Here is a 22,296-nt window from a genome sequence, read left to right as displayed (position 1 = left end):
AAAGGTTTTCCTCCTCTGGCCAACCCTGACCCAGCTGCCCCCGGGCCGTAACCTGCCAGACAGTTTACAAACCCAGAATTAGTGCAGCAAGCAGTGTCCTGCCCAGTGAAAAGAGAGTACCCGGAACAAAGCTTCAGCCTGGGATAGCGTTTGGGAGGAGGCAGGGAAGAAGGGAAGTGGGAAGGGCGCTAATTTGCTGCATCACGTGCCTCTGGGTTGTACTTGCCCCCTGTGCCAAACGTTTCCAGTCAGCCCCTGCTTACCGCAGTGGATTGATTTTAAGAGGGTGGTATAACCGCAGCTGGCAGGCATTCGGGAGGTGCTTAGCATCTGCTGAAAAGCAATCTGCGGAGGTATAGCAGAGGCTGGCAGGTGATCAGGAGGTGATCCTGCCACCTTCTGAATGTCTTTTTTTTTGTAATCCCAAGGGGGTTTGTTTTAAAATATCACACTGTAACTTTGAGCCAATGGATGAATTTAAAAGGGAAGTATTTTTTCTTTCTTTCTAGAATCATACTTAACTAGGTGGATGCAGCATCAGATCGATGCTGCATCTGTCCCCTGCCGCCTCTTCACTGAGAACCAGACCACGAACACCGCCGATGGCTCGTTTATCTCACCTCCCCAAGTGGAGAGTTGCTGCCTGTCAGTCAGCAGCTCTCCTCTCTGCTCCTCCACGCTCATTGGAGCGATGAGCTGTGGAGGGGCGGGGAGAGGCTCGCTGAGAGTCTGAGACGACCATCAGTCCAGTCAGCTGGTGGATCCAGTCTTCCTAAGTCGGGATGACGCACTTAAAAAGCTCAGGCTGGACTTCTCCTTTAACAGGTGGTGCTCCCTGTCAAACTCTGCAGGCCAAGCCAAAAATGCCCCGGCTTGTGTACAGTACAGCCCCATCTGGCCGTAATGTTACAATTTAGGTGGGGGGCAACTCAGCCACCTGTTTCTACCACCATTAGGCCGCCCGTGTTAAAGAGTCCTAGAAATAAAATCAGGAACGCTCCCCATGTCAGACAAGACTGTGCTATATAAATCTCAGAACCGGATGGACAAAATTTAGCTATTTTCCTAGAGTTAAGATGCCCCAGAGCTTTTCTTTGGATAAAAATATACATTACACACAGAAATTGTTTTAAATCTGCAAATTTTGGATGGAAAATGTAAATTTAAGTGGGTTTACGTTTTTGACGAGACTATGAATTACTTATACACATAAAACTGTTTAATCTGTGTCTCAATACATTTGTATGTCTGGTCTGAATGGGAAACTAAATACACAGCAGTTTGCAAGCTTTATCTATTGAGATCAATATACCTATTGACTGGTCTCTTCATTGAAGCAGGCTTCAGCCCATGCCCTGACAAGTTCATTAATGAATCATCAGTAAGCAAACGCCTGTCTCTCCTGCTCTGGCTGCGTCCCCTCCAATGTGTTTGCTAACTTGCAGCAATTGGATGAGCACTGCAGCCCTGCACTTCCAGTTAGCATTACAAGTGGAGTGTGGGGAGGACTTCGCTGCAGTCATTTCCAAGCCTGCTTAAGAAAGGCTCATCCTCATAGGGGACTGAGAATAAAGGTGATTGGCTAAAGGCCTAGGGCAGTACAGTGATTGGATCAAAGGATTGAGTCACCTCGGTGGTGATTTAATTTTATTCTCTGAAATTCCCACATGTGAGCCTGGACAAGTGAAGCAAACAGACTGACAGACAGAAGGGGCTTGCTATCAGGACCAGATTTGATTTTTTAAATTTTTTTTTATTTATAAAATAAGGGTGCTTCCCAAGCTGTCGGAACAAATGAGGAGGCTTTACAAAAGAAAAGTGCTTAATTAAATTAGGGGATCTGAAAACTTTTAACGCAAGAGCAGAATATCAACAAATCAAGTATGTCAAAGCAGGCAGTATTCAAAGGTAAGGATCACTTTTATTTAATATTCTATATAGGAAAACAAAACAAAAAAAACTGCGTTAGAGTTTAAGTGTACAGAATAATATGTGGTACTTTGGGAGTCATACAGAGGTAAGGTGATGAGAGGCCAGGACACAAGGATTAGAGGAAAGAGAGACAGGCTTAAGGGAAACAGACAAAATCACTTGATCCTTATTGAAGAGGTGAAAAGAAAAACACCACAAAGAACAGGATGTAAACTGGCACGCAAAGGCTAAAAACACTTCTGAGCCATTAATAAAATAGGGCAAAAGGAGGACACGTACTTAAAAGAAAAAACAAGGACAGTTAGAAAAGGCAGGAAAATACTGAACTCTGTGTATATTTCGAAAATTCATATACTTTTTCTAAAGTTTGTATTGTTGTGTAATTGCATATTTTTTAATATTATGTGACATAAAGAAGTAGCAAATTGCTTGGCTTTAGGAAAGTCAAGATTATTATTATTATATCAATATCACCATCAGCAGCAGCAGCGGCAGCAGTAGCAGCATATTTATTATTATTATTATTATTATAATTAGTGGTGGTATAATATTATTATTAATATTATTATAGTATATTTATTATCATATTTATATTATTATCATTATTATTTTAGCTGTGAACTAACATTTTCTAAATTACGAGCAGTGGTGCAGTGACCATGGGCAAAATGTGGTAACCCATTTTCTGTTTTTTTTTGTGGTAAATTCAGAGATTATTCTTGGATTAGTTGCCCTGGATTACTGCACTTTGTACCTGGTCACTGTATGTTGCATTCATTACCTTACAAAATAGTCCAGTAAATTTAAGGATAGATAGCTTCTTTCAAACAATTGTAAAACTTTATAGAAACAGAGAAAAGTGATGGTAAAAAAAGACTGAGCTGGGTATCAAGTTTGCCCATTTTTAAATTTTTTTTTATGTTTTGTTTGGCTTTTTTTTTTTCGTTTACTTTTTTGTCTAAGTATAGATCTATATTTGTCCCAAACATGTTTACTGTTGACTGTCTCACTACCTCTGCTGGTAGTTAATTTCAAGCATCAACTACCCTTTCAGTAAAATAATACTTTCTAAAATTAGTTTTGAACTTTCCTCCAGTTCTGTCCCCGTGTTCTTGATTTTGGTTTCATATTGAAAACACTGCCCTCTTGAACCTTATTCACCCCCTTGATGTATTTAAATGTTTCAATCACATCTCCCCTTTCCATTTTGTCCTCCAGACTGTAGATATTAAGTTCCTGAGGTTGCTCTCTAAATGTTTTACCCCCCAAACCTTTCACCATTTGTGTTACCCGTCTCTGGAATTGTTCTATCTAATCAGTATCTTTCTGTAAGTGAGGTCTCCAGAACTGGACACAGTATTCTAAATGAGGTCTCACTATATAGGGGAATCAGGACCTCCTTCCTCCTGCTGGTGATCCCTCGAGTGATGCATCCTAGAATTTTATTTGCAAGTGTGACTTTTTTTATAGTGTTTGATTAGTGTGACTTTTTTATAGTGTTTGATCAGATTATATCCAAGCTTCTTCCTAGTAGTCTAAAAAAAAAAGTACTCTTATGTTAGCCACATCCATTGCAATTCATCGCTTACAATCCAGTTTACTTTGTTTTGGTCTTCTGGTGCTTCATTCAGTATCCCCACATATGGCAATAAAAACTATTGAATGTGTATTTTAAATAATTCTATTGACACAATGATAAAGAGCCACCCTTGCATTCTGCTGTAAGAAAAATATTTATTATATCATAGTCAAAGCCTCAAGTGGAATAGGCCCTAAAATATTGTGAAATGTCTCTATGCACCTAAATGTTCTGATTGTACAAGCATGCTAACTGCCACAGGTGACATCCAAATGGTACAGTTAAATATACAGTATATAACTACTGTAAAACATTTTCAAGTTCACCATTCTTTCATACACGTCCATTCTGTATTTTTAACCTGCCTTTTTTGGGGGGGGGGGGGAGTCACGCATATGTTGTCTTTTGCACACATTTCAGCATAAGTTTAGTGAACGTACAATCATTGCAAAATGTGTAACCAGTGTGGTATCTAAGGAGGACAGACATTTGTAGTTATTGTGAAACTTATTATAGCAGCCAGTATTTTATCATTTTTTTTTAAATAAAAAACAAACATAAAAACAAACAATATGTAAATATAGTACTAGTAACTGGCAACATACGTATTATAAATACAGGTAACGTACAAATGAGCAAACTTTTCCTTTGTACTCTTTACTTTGTTGGACTCTTGTTTTATAACCAACTCGAGTAGTCATTTAAGCCTATTAGTAATTAAAATGTGCAATATGTCCAGGCAAAACTTTTTTTTGTTTTGTTTTGAATAGCGTGAGGAAGGTTAAGACTGCTGTTCAGTTTTTACCACTATCTGGGGCTCACCATCTCCAACAGCAATACAGATTTTTTTTTTTTTAAGTAGAATAGGGTAAAGCTAGAACCCCATCACTTTTTTTTATTGTTGTCTGTGTCCCTTTTGCAGTTTTTTCATCACTTCCTGTCTGATGAGACCATTGTCAATAGAGCCTCATTAGCAGTAAAACTCAACAGGGGTTTGACTCTTTCCCTGTTCTTTGCAACACTAAAAAATTAAAGATTTGGACACACACCATCATTTAGTTTAGATGAATAAACTTAAATAAAATTGTGCACATCAAAAAATTCACAACCATTAAATTGGCCTGGTGGGGGAAGAGGAGGGGGCAACATTTTCATGTGTTAGATCCAGGCTGTTGAGAGCTTTGGTCTTAGTTCATAATGTTCTGTTTTAGTTATGTTATTTAATAATTCTTAAACTTCATGTTACAGGGTATATAATAGCAGGCAGAGTTACCCTTTGAGACTGTACCTAGTGGTTAATGTCTATTATAATACAGCCAAAGAATTTACACTATGGTTTTATGCATGAGGGAATCATATCAATATAACATTATTAAGTTATTATTTATTTTCTTGCATCGCTGTATCTATCAGAGTTTATCTGTGTTTTTTACAGAGACAAAACATAAGGTGATTTTTCACTTACATACTGGATAAAAAAACAACTAACCTGCTTTCTTTTTTCTTCATAGTTTCTAAACAAAATACGACATGCCACCCATAAAAACCCACAGCAACCAATTATTTGTGGAACAGCTGTAAAATGATGTAGGGCGAGATGTAGGGATGTGTAGATGAGATGTGAGATGTGAGATGTGATCATTATAGGTTACAATATTCTTGTAGTACTTCTAGTTTTTTGACTGCCTTACTCAAGGGTTAGCATATCAAAAGGTGACATTTTAAGATATAGGTGGAGCCTGATGATCTGAGTCAGCTCCTGGTTTCTTCTATGTCTGATACTCCAATGGCAAGACCTCCCAACGCTACTCCACCTGGAGGATATATGCCCAACTCTGTGTGTTCCAGCTTTTCCTGATCTGTTCTCCTTGATATTAAAAATAAAAAAAATCCAGGGAGATTGGAACCCCTCCTAATAGGCACAGCAGATGTTACCTCTAATGCCGCGTACACACGGTCGGATTTTGCAACAGAAAATGTTCGATGGGAGCTTTTTGTTGGAAATTCTGACCTTGTGTTGGCTCCATCGGACATTTTCTCTCGGAATTTCTGACACACAAAATTTGAGATCTGGATCTCAAATTTTCCAACAACAAAATCCATTGTTGGAAATTCCGATCATGTGTACACAATTCTGAAGCACAAGTTCTACGCATGCTCGGAATCAAGCAGAAGAGCCACACTAGCTTTTGAACTTCAATTTTCTCGGCTTGTCGTACGTCACCACGTTCTTGACGTTCGGAATTTCCGACAACATTGTGTGACCGTGTGTATGCAAGACAACATCTGTCTGAAAAAATCCCATGGATTTTGTTGTCTGAATGTCCGATCAATGTCCGATGGTGTGTATGTGGCATTAGAGTTTTAAGAAACTGGTATGTCAGACACCGAGAGCCTGTTAAGATCTATGTATTACGATAATGCACAGTGCAATTTGTACAAAGTACATAACTAATGTTGACCTCACAAATGTTACAAACTTGTGTAATAAAATTGGATCCAGCTAGAATTCAATCTTTAAGTGATAATATATTCAAAAGTAAGAACCGAATATGTGTTCATTTTATTTGTGTAATCACACTGTTCATTATGTACTCTGTCTTATGTATGTTATATTATTTTCTGGGCTGTAATATTATCTCATTATACGCAACAGCTTAGATTCTCCCAATTTAGGTTTACCAGCAGTTCCTCTTACTTTTTTAGGACCTGATCTGGTAACAGTTATTTTCCCATTGCCTGTAATTTACACCTTACTATAAAATTACCAAAACTGATAAAAATAAATTTTGTTTGAGTAATTTATAAAATGTATTATAGTAATATCAAATGTACTGGCTCTGGCACTAATTCAAGGCATAAAATATATTCCTGTAGAAGATGTCCATAAAATAGGTGATAATCAGGGAAAGTTTAAATAAATAAAATTCCTTTTAGTTACTGCTGTACCTTTCTAACAACTAGCTCTAAATCCACCCCGGCAAGCTAAACATCACAAACCTTCCCCTCCCTAGTTGCTTACTTTAGTTCCAGAGCTGCGGCTTCCTCCAGATCTGAAGTGTGGCTCCATTCATGTCAATATGCAAGTGTGACAAGTGTGGAAAAGGTTTTTGTTGGAGAGGCTGGAAAACTTGAGAAGGCAGCAGCCCTGAAATTAAGGCAGAAAGGCAACTGTGGAGGAAAGGTGGGGGGAATTAGAACAATTTTGGCCGGCCATAGACAGCCATAGATTTGAACCCTGTGGGGATAGGCTGATCGTATCACATTAATCGATCAATCAACTTGGGTACAGCCAGCCTGCGGATTTTGCTTGTGATTATCGCTAGTGGCTGCTATAGCAGCTAGCAACAATAACTGTCTTCACCCAGTGGGGATGGCTTCCCCCACTCACCTCCGTCGGGAGCAGACGATTGCTCGACAAGAGGGATCCCCCTGTCAGCACTGTCTGTGTTGATGGGGGAATCACACAAATTTCTTTCCTGCAACTACCCCACCCCCTGCTCTGTCCCATTATCAGGAATCATACATTTTTAAACATTCCCAAATATGGAGATTTCATATAGAAATTGGTGTCACCTGCCGGGCTATGCTGTGTGGCTGGGTTGTGTAAAGCTCACAACTAGGCAGACATACAATTACTTAGGCAGGTAAAACATCTTCCTCACATGTTTTTCATCAGTGTCCATAGTAGTACTATATTTTACCTTGTTAGCCTTTGATTAATGCAGAAAGTGTGGAGTTCAAGTGATATACTTTTTTGGGTAACTTTATTATTAATGGTGCAGATGTTTGAGAAGTTCCTTTCGGGCTTTGTACATTTTTTTTTTTTTTTTTAGCTTTGGACAGATTAGAGAGGGGATAGAACATCTGTCAGTTTTTATTGCTGTCTGTACCCCGTTAAGGACCTGTTTATTATCATCATTGGAAGTGAAAGTAAAAGAAAATTCAGAATTTTGGGTTATCCCCAGAAAAGTAATAGAGGGGAAATCTTCCAATGAGTACAATAGTTCTGGTGACCTGGGGGTCCCCAAGGTATTCCCTTAATTTGCAGGGATTTCCTTGCACTTCCTGTTTGGCTATGAAACAGGAAGTGAAGGGAAATCTACCCAATGGAACACGGATGGGGAAAAAAATCAAAAATTTATTTTTTTACCTTTAGTTCTACTTTAAAGGCTAAGTTAATCTTTTGCATTAATGTGCCCATGCAGACCAGGGGCCATATCAGTTTAAAGTGGAACTTCACTCTCTCAATCAACACTGACTATTTTTAATCCTTATGCTGCTAGCATTAGTAAATAGGAAAGGATATCATATTGGTTTCCAGGCCTAGGCAAATGATGTCATACACCCCCGGGAGTATTCAGGAAAAGAATATGGGTTTTCACAGCTCAGCACACCTCTCTGCTTGCATGCCTCAGCTAAGGGAAGATGGACTACAGGGAGTAAATGCTACATGAATCATCTGCCCTTACTCTAGATGGTCCTAGCCAGAAATGATATGGGGTAGTTTTCAAAGTGATTTCTCAGCAAAATTTTGTATAGAGACATGGATGGATGGATGAGTTTGCTTTAAATTAAAACAAAATGAATTAAATAGTGTTTTTTTATTTGTGGTGCTCAGATACAGTGTAGTTCCACTTTTTTTAAACGGACAAGGCCCTATCCAGATCCGTTGAAATGGAACGGATGCCATGTATTATTGTTTAATGCAACTACCATGCCTGTAGGCCTTGTCTTTCACCATAAAATCAGAAAGAAAGCTACACCCAGGGCAGGATTTACCTCTCAGGAGCCTATAGGCAGAGAATTCTAAAGTGACCCCCTCCCCCCCCCCCAAAAAAAAGGCAGTAAGGTAAGACCAACATTTTTTTCCTTGATAAATTGCCGCAAAGGGCTAGGAAACGCAAAATGTCAGTAAATAACACACTAAAGTGAATTTTAGAGCCAACACACTAAGCTACCCAAATTTGCATAGGATGCATTAGGCTGGGTTCACACCACTGCGATGCGGGAACGCCGCGAATCCGCGGCGTTTTCCCGCATCGCACGACTCCCGCCGGCAGTTCACACTGCCCTATGCGAACGGCTGGGAGTGTCAATGATATGTTAATGACACCCCCAGATCCGATCGCATATCGCAGTGCGATCTGCAGACTCGCACAAGAATCGGATCGCATGGTGTGAACGCCCATGCGATCCGATTCTGTTGCGGACGAAAAAAAGGGTCCCGTGCGAGTTTGCTGCGGGACCGCTGCGAGTTCAGCCATACTATCTGTATGGCTGAACTCGCAGCGCTACGGAGATCGGATGTGATTTGCGGTGCGAATCACATCCGGATCTCCCCCCGCAGCAGTGTGAACCCAGCCTTAAGGTGAAAAAACACGAGGGTTTACAACCCCTTTAAGTTGTTGCAGAGACAAAATCAGAGGTTACAAAAATATAAACAAAAATATTTCTTGCCTACAAATAAACATAAACGTAACAAACGTAAATGAATGGCATCCGTTTACATCTGCTCTGTTCCATTTCAACGGATCTGGATAGGGCCTTGTCCGTTTAAAAAAAAGTGGATGTGGATGTAAACAGATGCACACCTCTCAACATTTTGAGATGGGAATAAGGGACACCTACTAACAAACATATGTAGGCTTAGGGCACGCCCCCTGCCACACCCCCTTAACCACTTGCCGACCGCCGCACGACGATATACGTCGGCAGAATGGCACGGGCAGGCATATGGGCGTATATATAAGTCCCTGCCTGCCCGCGGGTGGGGGGCCCGATCGGGCCCCCCCCCGGTGCCTGCGGCGGTCGGCATTCCTTCGAGAGCGATCCGGGATGAGGGGGCGGCCATTCATTCATGGCCACCCCCTCGCGATCGCTCTCGACGAATGGAAATCCTTCGTGACATCACTTCCTCTCCTGTAATGTAAACACAGGAGAGGAAGTGATGTATTCTCTCCTCCGTGTCGGTATTTTTCGTTCCGGCACCGAGGAGAGAGGTTCGGTGAGTTGCACCAACACACCACACATACAGTAGAACATGCCAGGCACACTCACACCCCCCCTTTACCCCCCGATCACCCCCCCAATTACCCCTGCCCCCCCAGTCACAGTGACACCAATTGCTTTTTTTTTTTTTTTGCATTGGTGTCATTTGTGACTGTAATAACTGTTAGGGCAGTTAGGGTTAGCCCCCTTTAGTTCTAAGGTACCCCCTAACCCCCCCAATAAAGGTTTAACCCCGTGATCACCCCCCGTCGCCAGTGTCACTAAGGCTGGGTTCACATTGCAGCGGTTTGAGAACGGATGTGATTCGCACCGCACTGCAGTGCAAATCACATCCGATCTCTGTGCGATTCGAGTTCAGCCATACAGATAGTATGGCTGAATTCGTGTCGCACCCGCCGCACCCGCCGCAAACTCGCACGGGACCCTTTTTTTGGTCCGCAGCAGAATCGGATCGCATTGGTGTTCACACCATGCGATCCGAGTTTGCAGATCGCACTGCGATATGCGAACTGATCTGGGGGTGTCATTAACATTTCACTGACACTCCCAGCAGTTCGCATAGGGCAGTGTGAACTGCCGCCGGGAGGCATGCGATGCGGGAACCCGCCGCGGATTCGTGGCGTTCCCGCATCGCTCCAGTGTGAACCCAGCCTAATAAGCGATCATTTTTCTGATCGCTGTATTAGTGTCACAGGTGACGCTAGTTAGGCAGGTAGGTATTTAGGTTCGCCGCAACTTTTTATAGCGCCAGGGACCCCCATATACTACCGCATAAAGCCCCCTGATTGCCCCCTAGTTAACCCTTTCACCAGTGATCACCATATAACTGTTACAGGTGACGCTGGTTGGTTAGTTATTTTTTTATAGTTTCAGGGCACCCGCCATTTATTACCTAATAAAGGTTTAACCCCCTGATCACCCGGCGGGTGTCATTTGTGACTGTAATAACTGTTAGGGCAGTTAGGGTTAGCCCCCTTTAGTTCTAAGGTACCCCCCTAACCCCCCCAATAAAGGTTTAACCCCGTGATCACCCCCCGTGGCCAGTGTCACTAAGGCTGGGTTCACATTGCAGCGGTTTGAGAACGGATGTGATTCGCACCGCACTGCAGTGCAAATCACATCCGATCTCTGTGCGATTCGAGTTCAGCCATACAGATAGTATGGCTGAATTCGTGTCGCACCCGCCGCACCCGCCGCAAACTCGCACGGGACCCTTTTTTTGGTCCGCAGCAGAATCGGATCGCATGGGTGTTCACACCATGCGATCCGAGTTTGCAGATCGCACTGCGATATGCGAACTGATCTGGGGGTGTCATTAACATTTCACTGACACTCCCAGCAGTTCGCATAGGGCAGTGTGAACTGCCGCCGGGAGGCATGCGATGCGGGAACCCGCCGCGGATTCGTGGCGTTCCCGCATCGCTCCAGTGTGAACCCAGCCTAATAAGCGATCATTTTTCTGATCGCTGTATTAGTGTCACAGGTGACGCTAGTTAGGCAGGTAGGTATTTAGGTTCGCCGCAACTTTTTATAGCGCCAGGGACCCCCATATACTACCGCATAAAGCCCCCTGATTGCCCCATAGTTAACCCTTTCACCAGTGATCACCATATAACTGTTACAGGTGACGCTGGTTGGTTAGTTATTTTTTTATAGTTTCAGGGCACCCGCCATTTATTACCTAGTCTCACTAGTGTACCCCTAAATTTAGGGGTGTCTACTTTCCAAAATGGGGTCATTTGGGGGGGGTTTGTGCCATCTTGGCATTTTATGGCCTTCAAAACTGTAACGCCCTTAGAAAGCCTGAAGGCGGTGCTTGGTTTTCGGGGCCCCGTACGCGGCTAGGCACCCAAAAAGTCCCACATATGTGGTATCCCCGTACTCAGGAGAAGCAGCAGAATTTATTTTGGGGTGTCATTTCACATATGCCCATGGCATGCGTGAGCAATATATCATTTAGTGACAACTTTGTGAAAAAAAAAAAAAAAGTTTGTAATTTTCCCGCAACTTGTGGCAAAATATAAAATATTCCATGGACTCAACATGCCTCTCAGCAAATAGCTTGGGGTGTCTACTTTCTAAAATGGGGTCATTTGTGGGGGTTTTGTGCCATCTTGGCATTTTATGGCCTTCAAAACTGTAATAGGTAGTGAGGAGTGAAGTCAAATATTTACGCCCTTAGAAAACCTGAAGGCGGTTCTTGGCTTTCGGGGCCCCGTACGCGGCTAGGCTCCCAAAAAATCCCACACATGTGGTATCTCCGTACTCAGGAGAAGCAGCAGAATTTATTTTGGGGTGTCATTTCACATATGCCCATGGCATGTGTGAGCAATATATCATTTAGTGACAACTTTGTGAAAAAAAAAAAAAAAAATTAAAGTTTGTAATTTTCCCGCAACTTGTGGCAAAATATAAAATATTCCATGGACTCAACATGCCTCTCAGCAAATAGCTTGGGGTGTCTACTTTCTAAAATGGGGTCATTTGTGGGGGTTTTGTGCCATCTTGGCATTTTATGGCCTTCAAAACTGTAATAGGTAGTGAGGAGTGAAGTCAAATATTTACGCCCTTAGAAAACCTGAAGGCGGTTCTTGGCTTTCGGGGCCCCGTACGCGGCTAGGCTCCCAAAAAATCCCACACGTGTGGTATCCCCGTACTCAGGAGAAGCAGCAGAATTTATTTTGGGGTGTCATTTCACATATGCCCATAGCATGTGTGAGCAATATATCATTTAGTGACAACTTTGTGTAAAAAAAAAAAAAAATTATTTTTTTGTCATTATTCAATCGCTTGAGGCAAAAAAATAAAATATTCGATGGGCTCAACATGCCACTTATCAATTTCCTTAGGGGGTCTACTTTCCAAAATGGGGTCATTTGGGGGGGTTTTGTACTGCCCTGCCATTTTAGCACCTCAAGAACTGAGATAGGCAGTCGTAAACTAAAAGCTGCGTAAATTCCAGAAAACGTACCTTAGTTTGTAGATGTGACAACTTTTGCGCAAACCAATAAATATACAGTTATTGACTTTTTTTTTACCAAAGACATGTGGCTGAATACATTTTGGCCTAAATGTATGACTAAAATTGAATTTTGAATTAATTGAATATGGATTTTTCTAATAACAAAAAGTAGAAAATATCATTTTTTTTCAAAATTTGCGGTCTTTTTCCATTTATATCGCAAAAAATAAAAATCGCAGAGGCAATCAAATACCATCAAAAGAAAGCTCTATTTGTGGGAAGAAAAGGACGCAAATTTTGTTTGGGTACAACATTGCATGACCGCGCAATTACCAGTTAAAGCAGCGCAGTGCCAAATTGTAAAAAGACCTCTGGTCATTTACCAGCAAAATGGTCCGGTCTGAAAGTGGTTAAAGGAGAATTAACAAAAAAAAAAAAGGTTAATTAAATCCACAAGGGCTTTTTGTTACCACTACTTTATATTGGCTTTTAAAATGTACAAATTTACAAATGCAGCCATTTAGAATTTGGATTAAAGGTTTAACACTAGGAAACACTTTTTGAAAGATAAAAAGTGCATTTTATATACAACTCTATTAGGGCTGTGGAAATGAAAGATTAATTCCTTGATTCATTTTTTTGATCAATCAAAATTCTTTTGATCGGTACTCACCTCTCCGCTGGCTTCCCAGGACTTCAGGGAGTTCCGTCAGAGATCCGGTGACATCACGGACATCAGCGTCACTGGACTCCTCCCCCCTACCCCAAGTGCCTCCGTCTGCTAACGAACGGAAGGGGGGAGGAGTCCATGATGTTGAAGTTCTGATTGAACGTAACGTATACAGGGGAGGAGCTACACATGACATCACCTGCTGCTGCCCTATGGAACTAACGCGATTGTCAGCTTTACATTCTGTGTTTTTATTATCTTTATGTGAGTAGTTTGTGTTTGAACACAAAAAATAAATCTTATACTTAAGCAGTGAGCACTTATATCTTTTCTTTCTACCCATGAGAAGTTTATGGTCCATGTTAACCCTTTTGATACCGGCTTGCATGACCACCTGTTTGCACAGGGGTCCATGCCATAAGGTGAGAGTGATTAGTTAGAGCGGAGGTGGAGGGATTGGGACGCTACTGTGGAAAAAACATTACTTGCGTCAGTGCTACAGTTTGAATTTAAAACGTATTTGTGTGAACTGTGAAGTTAAGTTATGGATTGTGGAAACTAACTAGTGTCAGGTGATTGTATATAGTGTATGCCACATTTACCACTGTGCAATGCAAGGAGATCGCTAAAAGTAGTTGGATCTGTATGTGTGTTATAATTAATCCAAATTGGTCCATTAATCGATTTAAAAAAAATTGATTAATCAAACACAAAAATTGTAATCAGTATCAGCCCTAAACTCTATAGATCAGACAAAAATGAGGGACAAATGAGGAGGAAAGAGGGACAGAGGGACATTGCTCCAAATTGGGGACAGTTGGGAGCTATGCAGATGGTAAATGCATGATCATCCATTCACATCCGTTGGTCTGTAGAAATGCATTGCTGCCCATTTTTCATCTATCAATGGATGAATGGAAAATGGAGAGACAGTCCCACAGTGTGAAAGTGCCGATTATAATCAGATGACCACATAATTAGGTGTTCAGACATCAGGCCCTCTAGTAATCACATCCCTGGCTGTTTGAAAGAAAGACTGACTGAGAAAAATGATGCTTTGTTAGTGAATTTTTTGTATTGCCATTAAAACAGCATCCATATGAAAATGAATAAAAATGGCATAAAAAATAGGCTAAATTCTCGTAATAAATTCATGAAACACCTCAATTAATGTAGGATTTTACACTTCTCATTAATTCTCTGAAATAACCATGATCTAAAACTCCCAGGATTTGGGAACAAATTAGCAAATTAATCTACAAAGGTTAAAACATGTTCACAGCACAACAGAATTACTATAGAACAATTAAAATGTTTAGTGTAAAGAAGGGTTGTAAATGTGTTTGCCTTAATATTCTTCTGGTTCTGGCGTGCACAGGAGTGTCTGGTTCCCAGTCATGTCTTTTTGTACAGTTTTCCCTGAGGGCCTTCACAAATGCACTGACCATTGCTAGGATAATTAAAACTGCATTATGTAACATTGTGCTCATGTAAACAGGCTTATCATTGCTAACTTGTGGGTGAAGAGTTAACTATAGATAGATGAGATAAGGACAGTGCTTTTTTCTGTCTTTTTAATTTAGTCATACAGTACAATTTCAAATAGCACAATAAAAATCACTCATAATGTACAAAGTTTAGTAGCTTTTAATAAGCAGTTATGCCGCGTACACACGATCAAACAATCCGGTGGAAAAGTCTGGCGGACTCAAGTCCGCTGGACAATCCGCCCATGTGTAGGCTCCGGCGGACTTTTTTTACCCAAAAGTCCGGCGGACTAAGAAAGTAGTTTTGCACACCAATCTGTCCACTGGACTCGCATTTCGGCGGACAGTACGGCCGTGTGTGTGCCAGTCCGCCGTACTTTTGAAATGAACGGACTTTTCCCGCCTGGAGAAAAGTCCGCTCATTTTGAGCGTGGCTCCAGGTAGCCGGGGCCAGCGAAGGAGGCTTAGCTGGCCCCATCACCTGGTATGGACTTAAAGGGGAATCCCTATGCCGAAAAATTGGCGTGGGGGTCCCCCCTAGGTCCATATCAGACCCTTATCCGAGCATGCTACCCGGCCAGCCAGGAAAAGGGGTGGGGACGAGCGAGTGCCCCCCCCCTTCTGAGCCATACCAGGCCGCGTGCCCTTAACATGGGGGGTGCCTTGGGGAAGGAGGGGCAACGCGCCCCCCCCACCCCAAAGCACCTTGTCCCCATGTTGATGAGGACAAGGGCCTCTTCCCGACAACCCTGGCCATTGGTTGTCGGGGTCTGCGGGCGGGAGGCTTATCGGAATCAGTGAGCCCCCTTTAATAAGGGGGCCCCCGGATCCCAGCCCCCCACCCTATGTGAATGAGTATGGGGTACAATGTACCCCTACCCATTCACCTGTGAAAAAAAGTAAAAAAAAAAACACAACACACAAGGGTTAAAATAGTTTATTGCACAGCTCCGGGGGTCTTCTTCCATCTTCGGGGGTCTTCTCGCTGGACTCTTCCGCTATCTTCTGCTCTTTTGCTAGCTCTTTCACTAGCCAAGGAGCCCGGCTTTCTTCTTCGCTGCCGCCTTATTCTTCCAACTTCGGGGGTCCCGTCCCCCTCTTCGGGGTCTTGTCCCCCTCTTCGGTTCTTCTTTCCGGGCCACCGCGCCTTCTTCTAGCTCTTTTACAAGCGGTGGCCCGGTCTTCTGTCGCCGTCTTCTGTTCTTCTCTTCTTCTCTTCTGGAGATGTTGCCTCGTCGATGTCTCCGGTCACTATGACAGGACATGCGGCGTGCGGCGACTTATATAGGGACATCACCGGATGATGTCCTCACCCATTATGATGTCACAGTCCCAGAGGATGCCTCCCGCCCGCAGACCCCCGGCCGTTGGTTGTCGGGAAGAGGCCCTTGTCCTCATCAACATGGGGACAAGGTGCTTTGGGGTGGGGGGGCCGCACAGCCCCCCTTCCCCGAGGCACCCCCCATGTTGAGGGCACGCAGCCTGGTATGGCTCAGAAGGGGGGGGGCACTTGCCCTGTCTCTACCCCCTTTCCTGGCCGGCCGGGTAGCGTGCTCGGATAAGGGTCTGATATGGACCTGGGGGGGACCCCCACGCCGTTTCTTTGGCGTAGGGATTCCCCTTTAAGTCCATACCAGGTGACGGGGCCAGCGACGCCTCCTTCACTGGTCCCAGCTACCTGGAGATGCGCTCAAAATGAGCGGACTTTCCTCCGCGTGTGTGGTCGAGTCCGTTAATTTTAAAAGTACGGCGGATAGTCCGGTGGACTTAGTCCGCCGTACCTAGTCTGCCGCAAAAGTACCGTGTGTGGGCAGGTAGCTCGTTCGGAAAGTCAGGCGGACAGTCCGGCGGAAAGTCCGCCAGACTAAGTCCGCCGGATAGTGTGTACGCGGCATTTGAAGAGATTTTATCCCCCTTCATACCTTCGTTTTGCACTACTCCACACACTTTAACATGTGCTGTTTCTTGCATTGAAATGCATTGCATTAGGGCAGCCAGTTCATTTTTGAGTGTTCCCAATGCACCACAAAGCAGCAAACAACAGACCCAAAGTGAATTTTTAATGCAATGTGTGTTGTGCAATGTTCACAATGCATAGGTATGAAGGGGGTCTTTAAGAAAATCTTTAACTTTGTTGCCACTAAACTCTGTGTAAGCTCTGTGATGGTCAGTATCCAAGCCTACACAGGGTTGATCTTTCCTCCTTATTCAAGTCACAGTATTAGGGCCTGGTGATTGGTCGCTCAGGCCCAAACAATGCATCCTAGGAAGAAAGTGCACATGCTGCCTCAGGAAGACAGGAAATGTGTAGTGAATTATGACAGGGAGATGAAAATATCATCCCTTTTAGGTGTATTGCAACGACAGCACACCGATCGCTCCCATACGAAGCCACGCCTCCAACATGTTTCACCCACAGCAATCAATTAATCATAGGGTGATCCCCATGCTGTGAGTGAAACGTGTTGGGTGCTTGGCTTTGGGTGGGAGTGAGCGGTGTGCTGTCATTGCCATAAACCTTGGCTGGAGTTAAACTTCTTCAGTTTGTGGCCTGTGTTTTGGATGGTGGATTGTAGGAAGAGCAGACACCAGGGAATCAAGGAGGATACACGATTGCCTGTGAGTGGAGAAATGAGTGTGCTCTCAAAATACATCCATAAATATGTGAATTTAAACAGTAACTCCATTTATGTAGGGAAAATGAATGCTGAACAATGCTGGCCAGTTCCAAAGTTATTTAACCACTTAGCTCTGGAAGGTTTACTCCCCTTCCTGACCAGGACATTTTTTGTGATACTGCACTGCATTGCTTTAGCTGACAATTGAACGTGTGACACTGTACCCAAATAAAACCACTGAATCTTTATCACCAATCCTTGCTTCCACAACAACCCAAAAATTTTAAAATCCAATTGTCACAGGGACAGAAAGGTGAAATCTTTTGAACAGGGGCACAGACAACAAAATAATCATTACAGGGGCGTTAAACCTTCCCTAGGCTAGCCCAAAAATGTAAAAAAAAAAATTTGGGCTGGAGTTACACTTAAAAAATGTACCTGTTCCAACTTACATGTAAAAAATGTACCTGTTCCAACTTACATAAAAACCTTCAGTTTGTACTGCCTGTACACATTAATTCACACATTTGGTCAATGTGATGGTGATGGCAAGGATGTTTGAGTATGGCTAATTATGGCTATCCAGAAGAAGGGATCCAATTTCAACCACATCTATATTAACTGGGTTCCTACGATACTGCCTCTAATGCCGCATACACACGACTGGACTTTCCAGCAAAAAAGGTCAGACGGAATGTTACAATCGTGTGTGGGCTTCACTGGACTTTTTTCTTCAAAGATTCCCATGGACTTAGAAATAGAACATGTTTCAAATCTGTCTGACAGAATCAATTTGTATTGGGAAAACCGTTCTTCTGTATGCTGGTCTGACGGACTAAATACGACGCAAGGGCAGCTATTGGCTACTGGCTATTGAACTTCCTTTTCTAACCCCATCGTACATCATCACATTCACAACGAACGGACTTTGGGCAAGTCCGTTCGGTCGTAAGTCCGTCGTAAGTCCGTCGGGAAGACCGGTTGTGTGTACGCGGCATAAGACTAAACTTTACAGCACTTTTATGTCATTTTGTTAGCTACATAAGCCAAATGTCGATAAAAAACACCTGCATTCAGTCACAGTTATGTAAAAATTAGGTAAGATTGGACTGATTTGTTTGGCTGTAGAAATGGTTGAAAAACAAGATGTAAGTGCTCAGAATAAGTTACTCCTTAGAATTTCCCAGGCTGAAGATACTAGAGCAAAAACAAACAGAAAGAAAATTGTACACTGTTACATAACTTTTAGCACCCTAAATAGCAACCCCTCTGATATGTTTTTTTAACCTAACCGGGCTTAGAATTCTGTGATAAATAATATATAAATAAGCTTATAGGATGGGAGGTCAGAACCCAAAACCACCCACCTAAAAATTCAAAAACATGCATGAAGGTCTGCTTTAATTTTTGGACATTTACTGATGTGTATTGTGTGTTCTCTGGTATCAAAGTGCAATCTTCTCCGGTTAGGAAATCCAATTGCTAAAACTCAGCATCAATGTCTAGCAGAATGGTAATGTACTGTGTAACCTCAAATGTCATCTCTTAGATGTCAAGTTTATGTAAGTAGGTGATGTAGATCGACAGGATCCTTTCAATAAAGCCGATGTTGGCAAAATCCAAACATAAAGAACAGCTCAGCAAAGAATTCTACAATTTTACATTAACACCCATAACACAGAGGACAAACTATTCCTTGTTAAAACACAGAAGATTTATCTATCTATCTATCTATCTATCTATCTATCTATCTATCTATCTATCTATCTATCTATCTATCTATCTATCTATCTATCTATCTATCTATCTATCGATCTATCGATCTATCGATCTATCGATCTATCTATCTATCGTTTACCTTTTATAGTTTTTCACAAAGTGAGGAAGGTTTAGATCTTCAATTGTTTTTTTGTCTGTCCCCCTCACTTGCTATCCCAACGTCAAAAAGCCATATAAAAGGTTTTTGATTAATTGGGATTTCTGTAATACTCTACAACCATTCATATACAGCCTACAATATATGAAGGGGAATTATATAACTCCTTAATCAATTATTTCTCTAAGGTGGCTAGAGGTGAACCAGGAAACAAACCTGGTCACACCTTCTACCTGATTTTTTAGCAGCAGTTACATATTGAATTACTACTATAATGTGAATAGTCATGAATGTTAAGCATAATTTGTATGGGCATGAATGTTCACCCTAATGTACAGTTGTGTGTTATTTATTTGCATATTTCTCACAATTAAATGATTCAGATCATCAAACAAATTTTTATATTACACAACAATAACCCGAGTAAATCCAAGATACAATTTTCTAATTATTATTTCATTTACTAAGGGAAAAAAGCTGTTGAAACCTGCCTGGCCCTATGTGAAAAAGTAATTGCCCCCTCCCATGCTGAATTATGGATGAATTGTGAATAACAACAGTTTTTTGGAAAGCTGCGTTAAATTTCACTTGCCACACCGAGGCCAGATTACTGCCAGATCAGTTGAATCAAGAAATCACAGAAATAGAAGCTGTCTGACAAAGTAAAGCATGCTAACAGATCACAAAAATCTACACATCACACCACAATATAAAAAAATTAAAGAACAGATTAGAAACAAAATAATGTACATGTATCTGTCTAGGAAGGGTTTCAAATCAATTTCTAAGGCTTTAGAACTCCAGTGAACCATGGGGAGAGCCATTATCCATAAATTGAGATAACTTGGAACATTGTGAACCTTCCCAGGAGTGGCGTGAGTTGTCAACGGGGAAGTGGCTTCCGACATACCTCTGAATTCCCGGTGCAACCATGGGGCGTAAGACAGATTCCATCCTGCCATACATTTCTCAGGTGGGACCCATAACTTGGTCCCCCTTGGTCTGATAACCCCATAATACCGCTGGATATCAGAAATTCCTAAGCCACCTGCCTTTTCAGAGCACTTCAGTACCTTCATAGCTATTTGCGGTGTCCGCCAATTTTACACAAACCAAGAAAGCATACTTTTAAGTTGCAGGAAAAAACTTCTAGGTAAGGGCACAGGCACCATCTACAGGAAAAAGAGTACCTGTGGGAGGACATCTTATATCTTAATGAGATTTACCTGCCTAACCAGATAAAGGTTGTCTTTGTCCAGATCGATAAGTTCTAGCATACTGCACTCAGCAGGGTGGGGTGGTTGTTAGTGTACAATGTTTCTGGAGGTTGGTTGCAAGAGCCGAGGGTAGTGCAATGGGCAAAACTTCAGATTTAGCATAATTGATCTCAACCCCTTGGAGCCTAAGCCTTTTTCTGACCCTTGCTGCTTACCAGTTAAAATTTGTGATTTTTGCCAGAAAATTACTTTGAACCCCAAACATTATATATGTATATATATATATATATATATATATATATATATATATATATATATATATATATATATATAATTAGCAGAGACCCTAGAGAATAAAATGGCGGTCGTTGCAATATTTTATGTCCCACAATATTTGCACAGCAGTCTTTCAAAGGAATTTTTTTTGGAAGAAATAAACTTTTATGAATTAAACAAAAAAACTGTAGCATTAGCCCAATTTTTTTGTATAATATGAAAGATTATGTTATGCCAAATAAATAGATACCTAAGATGTCATGCTTTAAAACTGTGCATGCTTGTGGAATGGTAAAAAATGTACTTAAAAATCTCCATAGGCGACATTTAAAAAAAAATCCTGTTTAAAGTTACAAAGGAGGTCTATTGCTAGATATATTGCTCTTACTCTAATGATCGTGGCGGTGTGTGGTTTGAACGCTGTTTACATTTGTGGGCATGACTTACGTATGCCTTCGGCTTCTGCGTGTGAGCACAGAGGGATGGGTGCTTTAAATTTTATTTTTTTCTTATGTATTTTTTTTTTACACTAAAAAAATTCCTACTTTGCACTTAAAAGCATTAAAAAAACTCCAAGTTTGGCTGTTTTGAATACCGACGTTTTTTAAAATCTGGCGCCTTTAAGGCTCCAGCAAACAGGAAGTGATGTAATGACATTGTTTCCAGGTTATTAGATCCGAGCAAAGCCGATTCTGGCTTTGCTTGGGTCTCTGGACGTGCTGGCTGGTTGCTTAGGCATCCCTGTGGGACAGAAGAGCCCGGGCGAGCCACGGAAGGCAGCGGGTGTGGGGGGAAGTCCTGTCCTGCTACTTGTAATAACAGCCGAGCGACTGTTTAGCCACATCAGTTGTTTTTACAAGAAAGTCGACCGTCAGCTCTAAAAAAAACAGTACCGGCGTGATTCCTGTAGCTGCAGGCATCACCCCGGTACAACCCCTTTAGGCTAGGTTCACATTGGTTCCCGCATCGCATACCTCCCGGCGGCAGTTCACACTGCCCTATGCGAACTGCTGGGAGTGTCAGTGAAACGTTAATGACACCCCCAGATCAGTTTGCATATTGCAGTGCGATCTGCAAACTCGGACAGGAATCGGATCGCATGGTGTGAACACCCAATGCGATCCGATTCTGCTGCGGACCAAAAAGAGGGTCCTGTGCGAGTTTGGGCTGCGTGCGATGCGAATTCAGCCACACTATCTGTATGGCTGAACTCGCATCGCACAGAGATCGGATGTGATTTGCATTGCAGTGCGGTGCGAATCACATCCGGTTCTCGTAACCGCTGCAATGTGAACCCAGCCTAAAGCTGAATTTGCACTAAGTCAGTGTGAAGGGGTTAAAGTTGGGAAGCATACTAAAACTCTTACATTGCTGCATAGGTTAGGCAGTGAGTTTAGGAGGTCCATAAGGTGAAATAGCACATCATCAGCATAAGCTAACAACTTGTGTTCTGTGTTATACAACTTCAACCACCTTATGTCTTGGTTCGCCCAAGTAGATTGTTTTAAAAAAGGCCTGGATTTATTCCAAAATGCACATAACATAACTGGATACAAATTTTTTTAGGTAAAGTTGATCCAGGGAATATGTGACTGCCTCTTTGGGAGAAAAGGAAGGACAACGTAGAATAATACACATTGGCCTAAACTGATGAAGACACTTTTTAT

General features: G+C 42.2%; 1 protein-coding gene across 1 annotated transcript in view; it reads left to right on the top strand.

Annotated features, from left to right (window-relative positions):
- Positions 1-1,460: 1,460 nt before the first annotated feature.
- KCNJ14 (potassium inwardly rectifying channel subfamily J member 14) overlaps positions 1,461-22,296 on the top strand; it is an 80,117-nt gene continuing 59,281 nt past the window's right edge. Inside the window, exon 1 of the mRNA XM_077457450.1 lies at positions 1,461-1,908. The gene's annotated coding sequence lies outside the window, so the exon portion shown is untranslated. The remainder of the gene's footprint in view (positions 1,909-22,296) is intronic.

Source organism: Lithobates pipiens, unplaced genomic scaffold (genome assembly GCF_037356315.1).
Source record: "Lithobates pipiens isolate NorthernLeopardFrog02 unplaced genomic scaffold, aLitPip1_a1.2 Scaffold_27, whole genome shotgun sequence".
NCBI lineage: Eukaryota > Metazoa > Chordata > Amphibia > Anura > Ranidae > Lithobates > Lithobates pipiens.
The sequence above is the reverse complement of the archived record's forward strand: the minus strand, read 5'-3'. Positions and strand labels throughout refer to the sequence as shown.